Here is a 17529-nt window from a genome sequence, read left to right on the forward strand (position 1 = left end):
CAAGTCTTTGAGTTGAATGCATTCATCACAAAGAAGTTTCTGAGAATGCTTCTGTCTAGTTTTTATGTGAAGATATTTCCATTCCCAGCATAGGCCTCAAATCGCTCCAAACACCCACTAGCAAATTCTACAAAAGGAGTGTTTCAAAACTGGCTATCAAAAGGAAGTTTCCACTATGTGAGTTGAGTGCATAAAGCCACGGAAGTTTTCTGAGAATGCTTCCATCTAGTTCTCATGTGAAGATATTTCCTTTTCCAGTGTTGGCCTCTTAGCACTCCAAATATTCACCTGCAGATTCTAGACAAAGAGTGTTTCAAAACCTCTCTATCAAAAGGAAGGTTCAACTCGGTGAGTTGAATGCGCACATCAGAAAAAGTTTCTGAGAATGCTTCTGTCTAGTTTTTATGTGAAGATATCTCCTTTTCCAGCATAGGCCTCAAATCGCTCCAAATATCCACTTGCAGATTCTACCAAAAGAGTGTTTCAAAACTGTTCTTTCAAAAGGAAGGTTCCACTCTGTGAGTAGAATGCAATCATCACAAAGAAGTTTCGGAGAATGCTTCTGTCTAGTTTTTATGTGAAGATACTTCCTTTTCCAACATAGGCCTCAAAGCGCTCCAAATAAACACTTGCAGATTCTACCAAAGGACTGTTTCAAAACTGTTCCCTCAAAAGGAACGTTCAGGTCTGTGAGTTGAATGCACTCATCACACAGAAATTTCTGAGAATGCTTCTGTCTAGTATTTATGTGAAGATATTTCCTTTGCCAGCATAGGCCTGAAATCGCTCCAAATATCCACTTGCAGATTTTACCAAAAGTGTGTTTCAAAACTGCTCTTTGAAAAGAAAGATTCAACTCTGTGAGTTGAATGCACATATCGTGAAGAAGTTTCTGAGAGTGCTTCTGTCTAGTTTTTCGGTGAAGATATTTCATTTCCCAGCATAGGCGTCAAAGCGATCCAAATATCCACTTGCAGATCCTACAAAAAGAGTGTTTCAAAACTGCTCTTGGAAAAGGAAGGTTCAAGTCTGTGAGTTGAATGCACTCATCAGAAAGAAGTTTCTGAGAATGATTCTCTCTTGTTTTCATCTGTATATACTTCCTTTTCCACTAGATGCCGCAATCGCACCAAATATCCACTTGCAGTTTCCACAAAAAGAGTGTTGCAGAACTGCTCCATAAAAAGGAAAGTTCAACTCTGTGAGTTCAATCCCCACATGACATAGAAGTTTCTGAGAATGCTTCTGTCTGCTTTGTATATGAAGATATCTCCTTTTCCAGCATAAGTGTCAAAGAGCTCCAAATATCCGCTTGCGGATTCCACAGAAACAGTGTTTCAAAACTGGTCTATCAAAAGGAAGGTTCAACTCTGTGAGTTGAATGCACTCATTACAAAGAAGTTTCTGAGAATGCTTCCGTCTAGCTTTTAGGCAATGATATTTCCTTTTGCAGCATAGGCCTCAAAGCGCTCCAAATATACACTTGCAGATTCTATAAAAAGAGGGATTGCAAACTGCTCTATCAAAAGGCAGGTTCAACTCTGTGAGTTGAAAGCATGCATCGAGAAGAGCTTTCTGAGAAAGGTTCTGTTTAGTTTTTAGGTGAAGATATTCCATTTCCCAGCATAGGCCTCAAAGTGCTCCGAATATCCACTTGCAGATTCTACAAAAAGAGTGTTTCAAAACTGCTCTTTCAAAAGGAAGCTTCATGTCTGTGAGTTGAATGCACTCAACACAAAGAAGTTTCTGAGAATGCTTCTGTCTGGTTTTTATGTGAAGATATTTCCATTCCCAGCATAGGCCTCAAATCGCTCCAAACATCCACTAGCAAATTCTACAAAAGGAGTGTTTCAAAACTGCGCTATCAAAAGGAAGATTCCACTATGTGATTTGAATGCATAAAGTGCATGGAAGTTATTGAGAATGCTTCCGTCCAGTTCTCATGTGGTGATATTTTCTTTTGCAGTTTTGGCCTCTTAGCACCCCAAATATCTACTTGCAGATTCTGGACAAAGATTGTTTCAAATCCTCTCTATCAGAAGGAAGCTTCAAGTCTGTGAGTTGAATGTGCCCATCGGAAGAAGTTTCTGAGAAATCTTCTGCCTAGTTTTTATGTGAAGATTCTTCCTTTTCCAACATAGGCCTCAAAGCGCTCCAAATAGCCACTAGCAGATTCTGCAAAAAGAGTGTTTCAAAACTGTTCTATCAAAAGGAAGGTTCAACTCTGTGAGTAGAATGCAATCATCACAAAGAAGTTTCTGAGAATGCTTCTGTCTAGTTTTTAAGTGAAGATAATTCCTTTTCCAACATAGGCCCCAAAGCGCTCCGAATAAACACTTACAGATAGTACAAAAGGAGTGGTTCAAAACTGTTCTATCAAAAGGAACGTTCCAGTCTGTGAGTTGAATGCGCTCCTCACAAAGAAGTTTCTGAGAATGCTGCTATCTAGTTTTTATGTGAAGATATTTCGTTTTCCTTGCATAGGCCTCAAATCGCTGGAAATATCCACTTGCTGATCTCACAAGAAGAGTGTTTCCAAACTGCTCTATCAAAAGACAGGTTCAACTCCGTGAGTTGAATGCACGCATCGAGAAGGACTTTCTGAGAATGCTTCCGTCTAGTTTTCAGGTGAAGATATTCCATTTTCCAGCATACGCCTCAAAGTGCTCCAAATATCCATTTGCAGATTTTACAAGAAGAGTGTTTCAAAGCTGCTCGTTCAAAAAGAAGGTTCAAGTCTGGGAGTTGAATGCACTCAACGCAAAGAAGTTTCTGAGAATGCTTCTGTCGAATTTTTATGTGAAGATATTTCCTTTACCAGCAGAGGCCTCAAGGTGCTCCGAATAAACACTTGCGGATTCTACAAACTTAGTGTTTCAAAACTGTTCCAAGAAAAGGAACGTTCATGTCTGTGAGTTGAATGCACTCATCACAAAGAAGTTTCTCAGAAGGCTTCTGTCTAGTTTTCAGGTGAAATTATTTCATTTCCCAGCATAGGCCTCAAAGCGCTCCAAATATCCACTTGCAGATCCTACATAAAGAGTGTTTCAAAACTGCTCTTTCAAAAGGAAAGTTCAAGTCTTTGAGTTGAATGCATTCATCACAAAGAAGTTTCTGAGAATGCTTCTGTCTAGTTTTTATGTGAAGATATTTCCATTCCCAGCATAGGCCTCAAATCGCTCCAAACACCCACTAGCAAATTCTACAAAAGGAGTGTTTCAAAACTGGCTATCAAAAGGAAGTTTCCACTATGTGAGTTGAGTGCATAAAGCCACGGAAGTTTTCTGAGAATGCTTCCATCTAGTTCTCATGTGAAGATATTTCCTTTTCCAGTGTTGGCCTCTTAGCACTCCAAATATTCACCTGCAGATTCTAGACAAAGAGTGTTTCAAAACGTCTCTATCAAAAGGAAGGTTCAACTCGGTGAGTTGAATGCGCACATCAGAAAAAGTTTCTGAGAATGCTTCTGTCTAGTTTTTATGTGAAGATATCTCCTTTTCCAGCATAGGCCTCAAATCGCTCCAAATATCCACTTGCAGATTCTACCAAAAGAGTGTTTCAAAACTGTTCTTTCAAAAGGAAGGTTCCACTCTGTGAGTAGAATGCAATCATCACAAAGAAGTTTCGGAGAATGCTTCTGTCTAGTTTTTATGTGAAGATACTTCCTTTTCCAACATAGGCCTCAAAGCGCTCCAAATAAACACTTGCAGATTCTACCAAAGGACTGTTTCAAAACTGTTCCCTCAAAAGGAACGTTCAGGTCTGTGAGTTGAATGCACTCATCACACAGAAATTTCTGAGAATGCTTCTGTCTAGTATTTATGTGAAGATATTTCCTTTGCCAGCATAGGCCTGAAATCGCTCCAAATATCCACTTGCAGATTTTACCAAAAGTGTGTTTCAAAACTGCTCTTTGAAAAGAAAGATTCAACTCTGTGAGTTGAATGCACATATCGTGAAGAAGTTTCTGAGAATGCTTCTGTCTAGTTTTTCGGTGAAGATATTTCATTTCCCAGCATAGGCGTCAAAGCGATCCAAATATCCACTTGCAGATCCTACAAAAAGAGTGTTTCAAAACTGCTCTTGGAAAAGGAAGGTTCAAGTCTGTGAGTTGAATGCACTCATCAGAAAGAAGTTTCTGAGAATGATTCTCTCTTGTTTTCATCTGTATATACTTCCTTTTCCACTAGATGCCGCAATCGCACCAAATATCCACTTGCAGTTTCCACAAAAAGAGTGTTGCAGAACTGCTCCATAAAAAGGAAAGTTCAACTCTGTGAGTTCAATCCCCACATGACATAGAAGTTTCTGAGAATGCTTCTGTCTGCTTTGTATATGAAGATATCTCCTTTTCCAGCATAAGTGTCAAAGAGCTCCAAATATCCGCTTGCGGATTCCACAGAAACAGTGTTTCAAAACTGGTCTATCAAAAGGAAGGTTCAACTCTGTGAGTTGAATGCACTCATTACAAAGAGGTTTCTGAGAATGCTTCCGTCTAGCTTTTAGGCAATGATATTTCCTTTTGCAGCATAGGCCTCAAAGCGCTCCAAATATACACTTGCAGATTCTATAAAAAGAGGGATTGCAAACAGCTCTATCAAAAGGCAGGTTCAACTCTGTGAGTTGAAAGCATGCATCGAGAAGAGCTTTCTGAGAAAGGTTCTGTTTAGTTTTTAGGTGAAGATATTCCATTTCCCAGCATAGGCCTCAAAGTGCTCCGAATATCCACTTGCAGATTTTACAAAAAGAGTGTTTCAAAACTGCTCTTTCAAAAGGAAGCTTCATGTCTGTGAGTTGAATGCACTCAACACAAAGAAGTTTCTGAGAATGCTTCTGTCTGGTTTTTATGTGAAGATATTTCCATTCCCAGCATAGGCCTCAAATCGCTCCAAACATCCACTAGCAAATTCTACAAAAGGAGTGTTTCAAAACTGCGCTATCAAAAGGAAGATTCCACTATGTGATTTGAATGCATAAAGTGCATGGAAGTTATTGAGAATGCTTCCGTCCAGTTCTCATGTGGTGATATTTTCTTTTGCAGTTTTGGCCTCTTAGCACCCCAAATATCTACTTGCAGATTCTGGACAAAGATTGTTTCAAATCCTCTCTATCAGAAGGAAGCTTCAAGTCTGTGAGTTGAATGTGCCCATCGGAAGAAGTTTCTGAGAAATCTTCTGCCTAGTTTTTATGTGAAGATTCTTCCTTTTCCAACATAGGCCTCAAAGCGCTCCAAATATCCACTAGCAGATTCTGCAAAAAGAGTGTTTCAAAACTGTTCTATCAAAAGGAAGGTTCAACTCTGTGAGTAGAATGCAATCATCACAAAGAAGTTTCTGAGAATGCTTCTGTCTAGTTTTTAAGTGAAGATAATTCCTTTTCCAACATAGGCCCCAAAGCGCTCCGAATAAACACTTACAGATAGTACAAAAGGAGTGGTTCAAAACTGTTCTATCAAAAGGAACGTTCCAGTCTGTGAGTTGAATGCGCTCCTCACAAAGAAGTTTCTGAGAATGCTGCTATCAAGTTTTTATGTGAAGATATTTCGTTTTCCTTGCATAGGCCTCAAATCGCTGGAAATATCCACTTGCTGATCTCACAAAAAGAGTGTTTCCAAACTGCTCTATCAAAAGACAGGTTCAACTCCGTGAGTTGAATGCACGCATCGAGAAGGACTTTCTGAGAATGCTTCCGTCTAGTTTTCAGGTGAAGATATTCCATTTTCCAGCATACGCCTCAAAGTGCTCCAAATATCCATTTGCAGATTTTACAAGAAGAGTGTTTCAAAGCTGCTCGTTCAAAAAGAAGGTTCAAGTCTGGGAGTTGAATGCACTCAACGCAAAGAAGTTTCTGAGAATGCTTCTGTCGAATTTTTATGTGAAGATATTTCCTTTACCAGCAGAGGCCTCAAGGTGCTCCGAATAAACCCTTGCGGATTCTACAAACTTAGTGTTTCAAAACTGTTCCAAGAAAAGGAACGTTCATGTCTGTGAGTTGAATGCACTCATCACAAAGAAGTTTCTCAGAAGGCTTCTGTCTAGTTTTCAGGTGAAATTATTTCATTTCCCAGCATAGGCCACAAAGCGCTCCAAATATCCACTTGCAGATCCTACATAAAGAGTGTTTCAAAACTGCTCTTTCAAAAGGAAAGTTCAAGTCTTTGAGTTGAATGCATTCATCACAAAGAAGTTTCTGAGAATGCTTCTGTCTAGTTTTTATGTGAAGATATTTCCATTCCCAGCATAGGCCTCAAATCGCTCCAAACACCCACTAGCAAATTCTACAAAAGGAGTGTTTCAAAACTGGCTATCAAAAGGAAGTTTCCACTATGTGAGTTGAGTGCATAAAGCCACGGAAGTTTTCTGAGAATGCTTCCATCTAGTTCTCATGTGAAGATATTTCCTTTTCCAGTGTTGGCCTCTTAGCACTCCAAATATTCACCTGCAGATTCTAGACAAAGAGTGTTTCAAAACCTCTCTATCAAAAGGAAGGTTCAACTCGGTGAGTTGAATGCGCACATCAGAAAAAGTTTCTGAGAATGCTTCTGTCTAGTTTTTATGTGAAGATATCTCCTTTTCCAGCATAGGCCTCAAATCGCTCCAAATATCCACTTGCAGATTCTACCAAAAGAGTGTTTCAAAACTGTTCTTTCAAAAGGAAGGTTCCACTCTGTGAGTAGAATGCAATCATCACAAAGAAGTTTCGGAGAATGCTTCTGTCTAGTTTTTATGTGAAGATATTTCCTTTTCCAACATAGGCCTCAAAGCGCTCCAAATAAACACTTGCAGATTCTACCAAAGGACTGTTTCAAAACTGTTCCCTCAAAAGGAACGTTCAGGTCTGTGAGTTGAATGCACTCATCACACAGAAATTTCTGAGAATGCTTCTGTCTAGTATTTATGTGAAGATATTTCCTTTGCCAGCATAGGCCTGAAATCGCTCCAAATATCCACGTGCAGATTTTACCAAAAGTGTGTTTCAAAACTGCTCTTTGAAAGGAAAGATTCAACTCTGTGAGTTGAATGCACATATCGTGAAGAAGTTTCTGAGAATGCTTCTGTCTAGTTTTTCGGTGAAGATATTTCATTTCCCAGCATAGGCGTCAAAGCGATCCAAATATCCACTTGCAGATCCTACAAAAAGAGTGTTTCAAAACTGCTCTTGGAAAAGGAAGGTTCAAGTCTGTGAGTTGAATGCACTCATCAGAAAGAAGTTTCTGAGAATGATTGATTCTCTCTTGTTTTCATCTGTATATACTTCCTTTTCCACTAGATGCCGCAATCGCACCAAATATCCACTTGCAGTTTCCACAAAAAGAGTGTTGCAGAACTGCTCCATAAAAAGGAAAGTTCAACTCTGTGAGTTCAATCCCCACATGACATAGAAGTTTCTGAGAATGCTTCTGTCTGCTTTGTATATGAAGATATCTCCTTTTCCAGCATAAGTGTCAAAGAGCTCCAAATATCCGCTTGCGGATTCCACAGAAACAGTGTTTCAAAACTGGTCTATCAAAAGGAAGGTTCAACTCTGTGAGTTGAATGCACTCATTACAAAGAAGTTTCTGAGAATGCTTCCGTCTAGCTTTTAGGCAATGATATTTCCTTTTGCAGCATAGGCCTCAAAGCGCTCCAAATATACACTTGCAGATTCTATAAAAAGAGGGATTGCAAACTGCTCTATCAAAAGGCAGGTTCAACTCTGTGAGTTGAAAGCATGCATCGAGAAGAGCTTTCTGAGAAAGGTTCTGTTTAGTTTTTAGGTGAAGATATTCCATTTCCCAGCATAGGCCTCAAAGTGCTCCGAATATCCACTTGCAGATTTTACAAAAAGAGTGTTTCAAAACTGCTCTTTCAAAAGGAAGCTTCATGTCTGTGAGTTGAATGCACTCAACACAAAGAAGTTTCTGAGAATGCTTCTGTCTAGTTTTTATGTGAATATATTTCCTTTTCCAGCATAGGACTCAAAACGTTCGAAATATCCAATTGCAGATTCTACAGAAAGAATGCTTCAATACTGTTCTATCAAAAGGAAGGTTCAACTCTGTGAGTAGAATGCACTCATCACAAAGAAGTTTCTGAGAATGCTTGTGTCTAGTTTTTATGTGAAGATATTTCCTTTTCCAACATAGTCCTCAAAGCGCTCCGAATAAACACTTGCAGATTGTACAAAAGGAGTGTTTCAAAACTGTTCTATCAAAAGGAACATTCAAGTCTGTGAGTTGAATACGCTCCTCACAAAGAAGTTTCTGAGAATGCCGCTATCTAGTTTTTATGTGAAGATATTTCCTTTTCTTTGCATAGGCCTCAATTTGCTGGAAATATCCACTTGCAGATTTCACAAAAACAGTGCTGCCAAACTGCTCTATCAAAAGACAGGTTCAACTCTGTGAGTTGAATGCACGCATCGAGAAGAAATTTCTGAGAATGCTTCTGTCTAGTTTTTAGATGAAGATATTCCATTTTCCAGCATACGTCTCAAAGTGCTCCAATTATCCATTTGCAGCTTTTACAAAAAGAGTGTTTCAAAACTGCTCGTTCAAAAGGAAGGTTCAAGTCTGGGAGTTGAATGCACTCATCACAAAGAAGGTTCCGAGAATGCTTCTCTCTAGTTTTTATGTGAAGTTATTTCCTTTTCCAACCTAAGCCTCAAGGTGCTCCGAATAAACACTTGCGGATTCTACAAACTTAGTGTTTCAAAACTGTTCTATCAAAAGGAACGTTCATGTCTGTGAGTTGAATGCACTCATCACAAAGAAGATTCTCAGAATGCTTCTGTCTGGTTTTCAGGTGAAGATATTTCATTTTCCAGCATAGGCCTCAAAGCTCTCCAAATATCCACTTGCAGATTCTACAAAAAGTGTGTTTCAAAACTGCTCTTTCAAAAGGAAGGTTCAAGTCTGTGAGTTGAATGCACTCCTCACAAAGAAGTTTCTGAGAATGCTTTTGTCTGGTTTTTATGTGAAGATATTTCCATTCCCAGCATAGGCCTCAAATCGCTCCAAACATCCACTAGCAAATTCTACAAAAGGAGTGTTTCAAAACTGCGCTATCAAAAGGAAGATTCCACTATGTGATTTGAATGCATAAAGTGCATGGAAGTTATTGAGAATGCTTCCGTCCAGTTCTCATGTGGTGATATTTTCTTTTGCAGTTTTGGCCTCTTAGCACCCCAAATATCTACATGCAGATTCTGGACAAAGATTGTTTCAAATCCTCTCTATCAGAAGGAAGCTTCAAGTCTGTGAGTTGAATGTGCCCATCGGAAGAAGTTTCTGAGAAATCTTCTGCCTAGTTTTTATGTGAAGATTCTTCCTTTTCCAACATAGGCCTCAAAGCGCTCCAAATATCCACTAGCAGATTCTGCAAAAAGAGTGTTTCAAAACTGTTCTATCAAAAGGAAGGTTCAACTCTGTGAGTAGAATGCAATCATCACAAAGAAGTTTCTGAGAATGCTTCTGTCTAGTTTTTAAGTGAAGATAATTCCTTTTCCAACATAGGCCCCAAAGCGCTCCGAATAAACACTTACAGATAGTACAAAAGGAGTGGTTCAAAACTGTTCTATCAAAAGGAACGTTCCAGTCTGTGAGTTGAATGCGCTCCTCACAAAGAAGTTTCTGAGAATGCTGCTATCTAGTTTTTATGTGAAGATATTTCGTTTTCCTTGCATAGGCCTCAAATCGCTGGAAATATCCACTTGCTGATCTCACAAAAAGAGTGTTTCCAAACTGCTCTATCAAAAGACAGGTTCAACTCCGTGAGTTGAATGCACGCATCGAGAAGAACTTTCTGAGAATGCTTCCGTCTAGTTTTCAGGTGAAGATATTCCATTTTCCAGCATACGCCTCAAAGTGCTCCAAATATCCATTTGCAGATTTTACAAGAAGAGTGTTTCAAAGCTGCTCGTTCAAAAAGAAGGTTCAAGTCTGGGAGTTGAATGCACTCAACGCAAAGAAGTTTCTGAGAATGCTTCTGTCGAATTTTTATGTGAAGATATTTCCTTTACCAGCAGAGGCCTCAAGGTGCTCCGAATAAACACTTGCGGATTCTACAAACTTAGTGTTTCAAAACTGTTCCAAGAAAAGGAACGTTCATGTCTGTGAGTTGAATGCACTCATCACAAAGAAGTTTCTCAGAAGGCTTCTGTCTAGTTTTCAGGTGAAATTATTTCATTTCCCAGCATAGGCCTCAAAGCGCTCCAAATATCCACTTGCAGATCCTACATAAAGAGTGTTTCAAAACTGCTCTTTCAAAAGGAAAGTTCAAGTCTTTGAGTTGAATGCATTCATCACAAAGAAGTTTCTGAGAATGCTTCTGTCTAGTTTTTATGTGAAGATATTTCCATTCCCAGCATAGGCCTCAAATCGCTCCAAACACCCACTAGCAAATTCTACAAAAGGAGTGTTTCAAAACTGGCTATCAAAAGGAAGTTTCCACTATGTGAGTTGAGTGCATAAAGCCACGGAAGTTTTCTGAGAATGCTTCCATCTAGTTCTCATGTGAAGATATTTCCTTTTCCAGTGTTGGCCTCTTAGCACTCCAAATATTCACCTGCAGATTCTAGACAAAGAGTGTTTCAAAACCTCTCTATCAAAAGGAAGGTTCAACTCGGTGAGTTGAATGCGCACATCAGAAAAAGTTTCTGAGAATGCTTCTGTCTAGTTTTTATGTGAAGATGTCTCCTTTTCCAGCATAGGCCTCAAATCGCTCCAAATATCCACTTGCAGATTCTACCAAAAGAGTGTTTCAAAACTGTTCTTTCAAAAGGAAGGTTCCACTCTGTGAGTAGAATGCAATCATCACAAAGAAGTTTCGGAGAATGCTTCTGTCTAGTTTTTATGTGAAGATACTTCCTTTTCCAACATAGGCCTCAAAGCGCTCCAAATAAACACTTGCAGATTCTACCAAAGGACTGTTTCAAAACTGTTCCCTCAAAAGGAACGTTCAGGTCTGTGAGTTGAATGCACTCATCACACAGAAATTTCTGAGAATGCTTCTGTCTAGTATTTATGTGAAGATATTTCCTTTGCCAGCATAGGCCTGAAATCGCTCCAAATATCCACTTGCAGATTTTACCAAAAGTGTGTTTCAAAACTGCTCTTTGAAAAGAAAGATTCAACTCTGTGAGTTGAATGCACATATCGTGAAGAAGTTTCTGAGAGTGCTTCTGTCTAGTTTTTCGGTGAAGATATTTCATTTCCCAGCATAGGCGTCAAAGCGATCCAAATATCCACTTGCAGATCCTACAAAAAGAGTGTTTCAAAACTGCTCTTGGAAAAGGAAGGTTCAAGTCTGTGAGTTGAATGCACTCATCAGAAAGAAGTTTCTGAGAATGATTCTCTCTTGTTTTCATCTGTATATACTTCCTTTTCCACTAGATGCCGCAATCGCACCAAATATCCACTTGCAGTTTCCACAAAAAGAGTGTTGCAGAACTGCTCCATAAAAAGGAAAGTTCAACTCTGTGAGTTCAATCCCCACATGACATAGAAGTTTCTGAGAATGCTTCTGTCTGCTTTGTATATGAAGATATCTCCTTTTCCAGCATAAGTGTCAAAGAGCTCCAAATATCCGCTTGCGGATTCCACAGAAACAGTGTTTCAAAACTGGTCTATCAAAAGGAAGGTTCAACTCTGTGAGTTGAATGCACTCATTACAAAGAAGTTTCTGAGAATGCTTCCGTCTAGCTTTTAGGCAATGATATTTCCTTTTGCAGCATAGGCCTCAAAGCGCTCCAAATATACACTTGCAGATTCTATAAAAAGAGGGATTGCAAACTGCTCTATCAAAAGGCAGGTTCAACTCTGTGAGTTGAAAGCATGCATCGAGAAGAGCTTTCTGAGAAAGGTTCTGTTTAGTTTTTAGGTGAAGATATTCCATTTCCCAGCATAGGCCTCAAAGTGCTCCGAATATCCACTTGCAGATTCTACAAAAAGAGTGTTTCAAAACTGCTCTTTCAAAAGGAAGCTTCATGTCTGTGAGTTGAATGCACTCAACACAAAGAAGTTTCTGAGAATGCTTCTGTCTGGTTTTTATGTGAAGATATTTCCATTCCCAGCATAGGCCTCAAATCGCTCCAAACATCCACTAGCAAATTCTACAAAAGGAGTGTTTCAAAACTGCGCTATCAAAAGGAAGATTCCACTATGTGATTTGAATGCATAAAGTGCATGGAAGTTATTGAGAATGCTTCCGTCCAGTTCTCATGTGGTGATATTTTCTTTTGCAGTTTTGGCCTCTTAGCACCCCAAATATCTACTTGCAGATTCTGGACAAAGATTGTTTCAAATCCTCTCTATCAGAAGGAAGCTTCAAGTCTGTGAGTTGAATGTGCCCATCGGAAGAAGTTTCTGAGAAATCTTCTGCCTAGTTTTTATGTGAAGATTCTTCCTTTTCCAACATAGGCCTCAAAGCGCTCCAAATAGCCACTAGCAGATTCTGCAAAAAGAGTGTTTCAAAACTGTTCTATCAAAAGGAAGGTTCAACTCTGTGAGTAGAATGCAATCATCACAAAGAAGTTTCTGAGAATGCTTCTGTCTAGTTTTTAAGTGAAGATAATTCCTTTTCCAACATAGGCCCCAAAGCGCTCCGAATAAACACTTACAGATAGTACAAAAGGAGTGGTTCAAAACTGTTCTATCAAAAGGAACGTTCCAGTCTGTGAGTTGAATGCGCTCCTCACAAAGAAGTTTCTGAGAATGCTGCTATCTAGTTTTTATGTGAAGATATTTCGTTTTCCTTGCATAGGCCTCAAATCGCTGGAAATATCCACTTGCTGATCTCACAAAAAGAGTGTTTCCAAACTGCTCTATCAAAAGACAGGTTCAACTCCGTGAGTTGAATGCACGCATCGAGAAGAACTTTCTGAGAATGCTTCCGTCTAGTTTTCAGGTGAAGATATTCCATTTTCCAGCATACGCCTCAAAGTGCTCCAAATATCCATTTGCAGATTTTACAAGAAGAGTGTTTCAAAGCTGCTCGTTCAAAAAGAAGGTTCAAGTCTGGGAGTTGAATGCACTCAACGCAAAGAAGTTTCTGAGAATGCTTCTGTCGAATTTTTATGTGAAGATATTTCCTTTACCAGCAGAGGCCTCAAGGTGCTCCGAATAAACACTTGCGGATTCTACAAACTTAGTGTTTCAAAACTGTTCCAAGAAAAGGAACGTTCATGTCTGTGAGTTGAATGCACTCATCACAAAGAAGTTTCTCAGAAGGCTTCTGTCTAGTTTTCAGGTGAAATTATTTCATTTCCCAGCATAGGCCTCAAAGCGCTCCAAATATCCACTTGCAGATCCTACATAAAGAGTGTTTCAAAACTGCTCTTTCAAAAGGAAAGTTCAAGTCTTTGAGTTGAATGCATTCATCACAAAGAAGTTTCTGAGAATGCTTCTGTCTAGTTTTTATGTGAAGATATTTCCATTCCCAGCATAGGCCTCAAATCGCTCCAAACACCCACTAGCAAATTCTACAAAAGGAGTGTTTCAAAACTGGCTATCAAAAGGAAGTTTCCACTATGTGAGTTGAGTGCATAAAGCCACGGAAGTTTTCTGAGAATGCTTCCATCTAGTTCTCATGTGAAGATATTTCCTTTTCCAGTGTTGGCCTCTTAGCACTCCAAATATTCACCTGCAGATTCTAGACAAAGAGTGTTTCAAAACCTCTCTATCAAAAGGAAGGTTCAACTCGGTGAGTTGAATGCGCACATCAGAAAAAGTTTCTGAGAATGCTTCTGTCTAGTTTTTATGTGAAGATGTCTCCTTTTCCAGCATAGGCCTCAAATCGCTCCAAATATCCACTTGCAGATTCTACCAAAAGAGTGTTTCAAAACTGTTCTTTCAAAAGGAAGGTTCCACTCTGTGAGTAGAATGCAATCATCACAAAGAAGTTTCGGAGAATGCTTCTGTCTAGTTTTTATGTGAAGATACTTCCTTTTCCAACATAGGCCTCAAAGCGCTCCAAATAAACACTTGCAGATTCTACCAAAGGACTGTTTCAAAACTGTTCCCTCAAAAGGAACGTTCAGGTCTGTGAGTTGAATGCACTCATCACACAGAAATTTCTGAGAATGCTTCTGTCTAGTATTTATGTGAAGATATTTCCTTTGCCAGCATAGGCCTGAAATCGCTCCAAATATCCACTTGCAGATTTTACCAAAAGTGTGTTTCAAAACTGCTCTTTGAAAAGAAAGATTCAACTCTGTGAGTTGAATGCACATATCGTGAAGAAGTTTCTGAGAGTGCTTCTGTCTAGTTTTTCGGTGAAGATATTTCATTTCCCAGCATAGGCGTCAAAGCGATCCAAATATCCACTTGCAGATCCTACAAAAAGAGTGTTTCAAAACTGCTCTTGGAAAAGGAAGGTTCAAGTCTGTGAGTTGAATGCACTCATCAGAAAGAAGTTTCTGAGAATGATTCTCTCTTGTTTTCATCTGTATATACTTCCTTTTCCACTAGATGCCGCAATCGCACCAAATATCCACTTGCAGTTTCCACAAAAAGAGTGTTGCAGAACTGCTCCATAAAAAGGAAAGTTCAACTCTGTGAGTTCAATCCCCACATGACATAGAAGTTTCTGAGAATGCTTCTGTCTGCTTTGTATATGAAGATATCTCCTTTTCCAGCATAAGTGTCAAAGAGCTCCAAATATCCGCTTGCGGATTCCACAGAAACAGTGTTTCAAAACTGGTCTATCAAAAGGAAGGTTCAACTCTGTGAGTTGAATGCACTCATTACAAAGAAGTTTCTGAGAATGCTTCCGTCTAGCTTTTAGGCAATGATATTTCCTTTTGCAGCATAGGCCTCAAAGCGCTCCAAATATACACTTGCAGATTCTATAAAAAGAGGGATTGCAAACTGCTCTATCAAAAGGCAGGTTCAACTCTGTGAGTTGAAAGCATGCATCGAGAAGAGCTTTCTGAGAAAGGTTCTGTTTAGTTTTTAGGTGAAGATATTCCATTTCCCAGCATAGGCCTCAAAGTGCTCCGAATATCCACTTGCAGATTCTACAAAAAGAGTGTTTCAAAACTGCTCTTTCAAAAGGAAGCTTCATGTCTGTGAGTTGAATGCACTCAACACAAAGAAGTTTCTGAGAATGCTTCTGTCTGGTTTTTATGTGAAGATATTTCCATTCCCAGCATAGGCCTCAAATCGCTCCAAACATCCACTAGCAAATTCTACAAAAGGAGTGTTTCAAAACTGCGCTATCAAAAGGAAGATTCCACTATGTGATTTGAATGCATAAAGTGCATGGAAGTTATTGAGAATGCTTCCGTCCAGTTCTCATGTGGTGATATTTTCTTTTGCAGTTTTGGCCTCTTAGCACCCCAAATATCTACTTGCAGATTCTGGACAAAGATTGTTTCAAATCCTCTCTATCAGAAGGAAGCTTCAAGTCTGTGAGTTGAATGTGCCCATCGGAAGAAGTTTCTGAGAAATCTTCTGCCTAGTTTTTATGTGAAGATTCTTCCTTTTCCAACATAGGCCTCAAAGCGCTCCAAATAGCCACTAGCAGATTCTGCAAAAAGAGTGTTTCAAAACTGTTCTATCAAAAGGAAGGTTCAACTCTGTGAGTAGAATGCAATCATCACAAAGAAGTTTCTGAGAATGCTTCTGTCTAGTTTTTAAGTGAAGATAATTCCTTTTCCAACATAGGCCCCAAAGCGCTCCGAATAAACACTTACAGATAGTACAAAAGGAGTGGTTCAAAACTGTTCTATCAAAAGGAACGTTCCAGTCTGTGAGTTGAATGCGCTCCTCACAAAGAAGTTTCTGAGAATGCTGCTATCTAGTTTTTATGTGAAGATATTTCGTTTTCCTTGCATAGGCCTCAAATCGCTGGAAATATCCACTTGCTGATCTCACAAGAAGAGTGTTTCCAAACTGCTCTATCAAAAGACAGGTTCAACTCCGTGAGTTGAATGCACGCATCGAGAAGGACTTTCTGAGAATGCTTCCGTCTAGTTTTCAGGTGAAGATATTCCATTTTCCAGCATACGCCTCAAAGTGCTCCAAATATCCATTTGCAGATTTTACAAGAAGAGTGTTTCAAAGCTGCTCGTTCAAAAAGAAGGTTCAAGTCTGGGAGTTGAATGCACTCAACGCAAAGAAGTTTCTGAGAATGCTTCTGTCGAATTTTTATGTGAAGATATTTCCTTTACCAGCAGAGGCCTCAAGGTGCTCCGAATAAACACTTGCGGATTCTACAAACTTAGTGTTTCAAAACTGTTCCAAGAAAAGGAACGTTCATGTCTGTGAGTTGAATGCACTCATCACAAAGAAGTTTCTCAGAAGGCTTCTGTCTAGTTTTCAGGTGAAATTATTTCATTTCCCAGCATAGGCCTCAAAGCGCTCCAAATATCCACTTGCAGATCCTACATAAAGAGTGTTTCAAAACTGCTCTTTCAAAAGGAAAGTTCAAGTCTTTGAGTTGAATGCATTCATCACAAAGAAGTTTCTGAGAATGCTTCTGTCTAGTTTTTATGTGAAGATATTTCCATTCCCAGCATAGGCCTCAAATCGCTCCAAACACCCACTAGCAAATTCTACAAAAGGAGTGTTTCAAAACTGGCTATCAAAAGGAAGTTTCCACTATGTGAGTTGAGTGCATAAAGCCACGGAAGTTTTCTGAGAATGCTTCCATCTAGTTCTCATGTGAAGATATTTCCTTTTCCAGTGTTGGCCTCTTAGCACTCCAAATATTCACCTGCAGATTCTAGACAAAGAGTGTTTCAAAACCTCTCTATCAAAAGGAAGGTTCAACTCGGTGAGTTGAATGCGCACATCAGAAAAAGTTTCTGAGAATGCTTCTGTCTAGTTTTTATGTGAAGATATCTCCTTTTCCAGCATAGGCCTCAAATCGCTCCAAATATCCACTTGCAGATTCTACCAAAAGAGTGTTTCAAAACTGTTCTTTCAAAAGGAAGGTTCCACTCTGTGAGTAGAATGCAATCATCACAAAGAAGTTTCGGAGAATGCTTCTGTCTAGTTTTTATGTGAAGATACTTCCTTTTCCAACATAGGCCTCAAAGCGCTCCAAATAAACACTTGCAGATTCTACCAAAGGACTGTTTCAAAACTGTTCCCTCAAAAGGAACGTTCAGGTCTGTGAGTTGAATGCACTCATCACACAGAAATTTCTGAGAATGCTTCTGTCTAGTATTTATGTGAAGATATTTCCTTTGCCAGCATAGGCCTGAAATCGCTCCAAATATCCACGTGCAGATTTTACCAAAAGTGTGTTTCAAAACTGCTCTTTGAAAAGAAAGATTCAACTCTGTGAGTTGAATGCACATATCGTGAAGAAGTTTCTGAGAATGCTTCTGTCTAGTTTTTCGGTGAAGATATTTCATTTCCCAGCATAGGCGTCAAAGCGATCCAAATATCCACTTGCAGATCCTACAAAAAGAGTGTTTCAAAACTGCTCTTGGAAAAGGAAGGTTCAAGTCTGTGAGTTGAATGCACTCATCAGAAAGAAGTTTCTGAGAATGATTCTCTCTTGTTTTCATCTGTATATACTTCCTTTTCCACTAGATGCCGCA

This window comes from Pongo abelii, chromosome 21, assembly GCF_028885655.2.
Source record: "Pongo abelii isolate AG06213 chromosome 21, NHGRI_mPonAbe1-v2.0_pri, whole genome shotgun sequence".
NCBI lineage: Eukaryota > Metazoa > Chordata > Mammalia > Primates > Hominidae > Pongo > Pongo abelii.